The sequence below is a fragment of the Mandrillus leucophaeus genome, unplaced genomic scaffold (assembly GCF_000951045.1).
Source record: "Mandrillus leucophaeus isolate KB7577 unplaced genomic scaffold, Mleu.le_1.0 Scaffold568, whole genome shotgun sequence".
Classification (NCBI taxonomy): Eukaryota; Metazoa; Chordata; class Mammalia; order Primates; family Cercopithecidae; genus Mandrillus; species Mandrillus leucophaeus.
Window position 1 is genome coordinate 103838 of NW_012106119.1, and position 4675 is coordinate 108512.

The window sequence follows — 4675 nt, forward strand, 5'->3', positions numbered from 1 at the left end:
GGCCAAGTGCTGCCCCACCATCACGCCACTCACCCTTTTGTGGCTTCTCTGGCCTGAAGCTCACATTCCCACGTTCAGCCCCTGCCACCCGAGGACCCCACAAGCCCCATTCGTGGGTGGGGCCTGGCCCACTCTGCACAACGAGCTGCTTTTGCATGAACCGCTCTGCGGCTTTGGGCAATCACCTGCCCCGTGTCCTCTGTGAAGTGGGATGACAGGTGCACAGACTGCCGACACACCAAGCAGATAACATGGGCACAAGAACTGGCGTTCCAGGCCTGGCTCATGGAGGGGCCCCAAGTCCCAGCTCAGCAGAGCCTGCCTCGACCCCAGGGTTATGTCTAGGGATTCCCAGTATGCAGGACTTTCAGTGCTCAAGGCAGGATGGTCCCTGGGCAAACCGAGAAGAGCTGGCTGCCCCAGTAGGGCACAGAGGGCCTGCCCCTCCATGGGAACGGCCTGTCTCCAGGGCGCTTGCCAACATCTGCTGTTGGCCATGATGCAGCACTTTCGATGGTGGAAAAACCATCACTTGTTTCTGAATCGCAAACCCCAGGTGTGCCCCGACCCAAGTGGCCCCGGAAGGTGCACAGGAGGAACTGGGGCACTCACTCTCCATGTGGCCCATCTCCACGGCGACCAGACGGGCCCACTCATAGTAGCCCTTGCCCTGCTGAGCCGGGCCCTGGTGGGTGCAGAGGTGGCCCAGCTGCAGGAGCACGTGGGTGAAGTCCCGGCCACATTCTCTGCAAGGCTGCCTCGAGAACAGCCTCATGGCCTCCAGGAGGTCGTGCTGGGCCAGCCTGCTGGCACCCACATGCAGGCACCGGGCCCCGAAGTTGGCCAGCACCACTGCCTGGTTCCTCCGCTGGCCCAGGTCCCGAGCCACCCGTAGGGCACGGTAGTAGCCCTCGGCTGCCTGCCTCATCCGGCCCGTCCTCTTCAGAGCCACGGTCTCCATGTTGGCAATCACGCCCTCCTGGTCCTCGCTGGCCACCACTGGACAGACTGCAGGATGTCCAGGCCACGGAGCTCTGCCCATGAAGCACGTGCAGGCAGTCCACGATGGCACGGACTCCGGCAACAGCACTGGCTTCCACCGCCTGCGTCAGGAAGGTGATGGCCAGGCCGTGGTAGCCATGGTGGCTGTACAGCTGGGCCAGGCTGGCGTGGAGAAGGCTGCGCAGCGCCTGGCCTGCGCCCGGGGTTAGGGAGGCCAGCGCTCGCCTGAGGTAGTGGGAAGTTTGGGTGGGGAGGCTGTGGGGCTGGAGGACGTTCTGGAGCACCAGTTTCATGCTCCTCAGCGAGCCGGCCAGCGAGTCCTGTGTCCTCAATGAGGCCACCTTGACACAGCTCAGCACCAGGTGGGGCAGGCACTCGCAGCTGCAGATGTCAGCTAGGAGTAGGTGACAGTCTGAGAGCCACGCAGCCTCTGGGGCTCCCGAGTCTCTGTGCAAAAGCAGTAGCCGCTCTAGGACAGGCAGAGCCTCCTCGGGCTGCTTGAGGTGCACGTGGTGCCTGGCCAGCAGGAAGCAGGCCCGGGCCTCGGCCTGCAGGCTCTGGCCACCCACCGCCTGCCGCAGCACCAGCTGTAGGAGCTCCCCCTCCACCTCGGTGCTGCAGATGTGGCCAGGCGTCCCCAGGAGCAGGGCCATGGCTTTGGGAACCACCTGTGTACACTTCTCCCGGTTCTTCTGCTTCCAGTAAATGCTGGCCAGGTTGGCGTACACAGCCACCACCAGGAACAGGTCCCCAAAGCTGCCCTCCAGGGCCCCCGGTGCTTCCTCAAAGTACACCCAGGCCTGGGACAGCTTGAGCCTCCTGCTGCACAGCCGCCCCAGGAGGAAGCAGAGCCTGGCCAGGGCTATGACGAGGCCAGCTTTCTTGGCCACCCCTCGGGCCTGTGCCAGGCGCCCAGTCAGCTCCTTGTCGCTAAAGCTGCAGAACACGCTGCTCAGCCATGGCAGCGCCACGTCGTACAGGCCACGGAAGCTGGCCTTGTCCCTGGGGGCATTCAGGAACAGCAGCAGTGAGCTCAGGGCCTCTGGGTCCTCCCAGTCGTCCTCAGCTTCCAAGCAGAAGGAGGGCTCCTCGGGGTCCTGCAAGCTCACGTTGCTGGATGCAGCCTGGGCAGGTCTTACATTGTTCCAGAACATTCTTCATCTTCTGCAGGGTCTCCTGTGACTCTGGGCCCAGGCAAGGTGGAGGTATTACTGCAAGTCATAAAAACACCTAGACACATTAGAGTCCAGCAGTGAGCCCTTGGTCCACTGGGGACAGGGTCCCCGCATCCCCGCCCTCTGTGTCCCTGGTGCAGCTTGCCATGAGCCCTTGAGAATTATGTGCAATGCAAACCCGGGGCCTGGAGCACGTAGGAACTCCGGCACTACGGGGACAGAACACGCAGGCCCGTGGCCCGACTCTCCTACAAAATCACCCTCCTGTCCTGCTTTGTCGTCCACCTGACGGCACGGTTTTAGGGCACTATGTCAGCTCAGTGATCCCTCAGAGATGCCTTTCACTTTAGAAAGAAAGCCTAACTGGACCCATGTATATGCAACACTACAACTACAAATGTAACTTTTGTCAGCATATCCGGCCCCCCCGATGGGGTACAGGAATCCATGAAATCCCCAACAGCCAATCAGCTATTGATCAGCTCAAAAGTTGCTATGCAAAATTGGTAAAGCCACCGACAGCACAGGACAGGGATGTTGTACCCATGTACCCAGCTCCGTGCAGGGAAACGGACCATCCCTGCAGGAAGGATGGGAAAGCTTCCAGGACCCTGTGGCCACCTTCACCTTGGATGGTCTGAAAACCTGAACCCCACAGTTCCTAAAGGGTTAACAAAGGCCAGGCTGCTCAAGCAGCCCACTGGCTGGCGCCTGCTGGCTTCTTAGCCAAAGCCCCCTCCCAGAGGTGAGCAAACAAGCGCATTTCCTGTTGGAAAACCTGGGATGAAAGGAGGCATTACTGGGAAAGAAAAAACCTAAACAGACTCTGTTTCAGGTTCACATGTAAAAAGTATTTTCAATACAAACTGTCTCCTTATTCGTCTTGTAAAGCCTTGGAATTAAAAAAATAAATATGATTCAGAGACAAATGTCTGACTTGACTACACTAGATTAGCTAAGAAATCTCCCCCACCCGGCAGAGGCACACAGCCCCTCCCAGCCACTACCCTGGCCTCGAGGGCAGCTGGAGAGCCACGTGCCTTTGCTCCAGGGACTTTGGCAGAGGGTGGAACCACCCCCTCCCCGAGGCAAACCTACAACAGCCTTCCCTTCCCCACTGGCTTCCCGGGCCTCCTCTGGGACCTTGTGCCTGCATCCCAAATGTACTGGGATGGATCCCATTCCCAGGGAACTTCCAAGGGCCCTTGGGGCGTCCACATCACCAGGCTGTCCACATGCGGACCCTGTGTGAGGGGAAGAGACAAAGCCGTAGAGGGGAGACGGGAGGGCCTCCCTGAATCAGCCCCTCAGGAAGGAGCAGACCCTTCAGGGACCTCAGTTGAGGCCCCTGCAACCTAAGACTCTGAATTCTGCCACCCACTGAGGGCAGTGTGGCCTCCCACCTCTGAGGCAGAGCACAGGGCGAGCTGCAGTTTCTCCAGGTCATGAGAAAGGAACCCACAGCTACACGTGGGCCCCAGCAGTGGAAAGGATGCCCCGCCTCTGTCGGGGACCAGGCGGGGGCCAGCATGTTCACTGGAAGAAGTGTGGGACCCCACAGCCTCCAGTGCCGGAGTAGATGGGAGGTTCAGGCCCACCTCAGGCGACGTCCCCCCAGCCCACACCACAGAGGGGTGACAGCCGGATTCAATGCCCACCGTACTCAGCTCTGTCACCTCCCCCGGCATTACCCCAAGGCCCAGCTCATAACCAGAGGAAGCCTGAGCCACGGGCAAAACCCACCTCGTTCCTGCGGCTGCTCGGTCTCAGCTTCCTCTTCTGAGTCTGGCAAGGGAGAAAAGAGAAGCCATCAACACCCCCAGCCAGCACCTCTGGTCCCACGTCAGCTTGAGCTGGGTGTCGGTGTTGCAGGGTGAGAGCATTGCAGGGTGCAGGGGTTGAAAGTAATATCACCCTCTTCTCTCCTGGATCATGGGAACAACATCACTGGGGGGTGTACACTTTCTGCGATATTGGGGGTAACATCGTTTTGTGTGCCTTGGAATATTAAGGACAATATCACGGGGGAGGGGGCGCGTGTACATCTTCTGCAATATTGGGAATAATATTATCCTCTCTCCCCCTGCAAATTCGGAAAGATATCACAGAGTGGGTGTTCACCTCCTGCGATATGGGGATTAATACCATCTTCTCCCCTTCCGGATATCAGGAAGAGTATCACACGGGGGTGCGCAGTGTCTACAATACTGGGAGTAATATCAACCTCTCGGCCTTGAGATATTAGGAACAATATCCCAGACTGGGTGTATGCCTCCTGCTCTATGGGGAGTCATATCATCCTCTCCCTTCCAGGATATTAATAACAATATCTCATGGCGAGTGAACACAGCCTGCGATACTGTAATTATTATCCTCCTCTCCCCCTCCGGATACTAGGAACAATATCACAGAAGAGCTGTACCCTCCCTGCGATATTGGGAGTAATATCATACACTTCTTCTGTGAATATTAGGAGCAATATCACCGGGTGGCTGTCC

General features: G+C 58.6%; 1 pseudogene; it reads right to left on the reverse strand.

The window, feature by feature from the left end:
* LOC105552621 overlaps window positions 1-4675 on the reverse strand; it is a 43960-nt pseudogene that overhangs the window by 12257 nt on the left and 27028 nt on the right.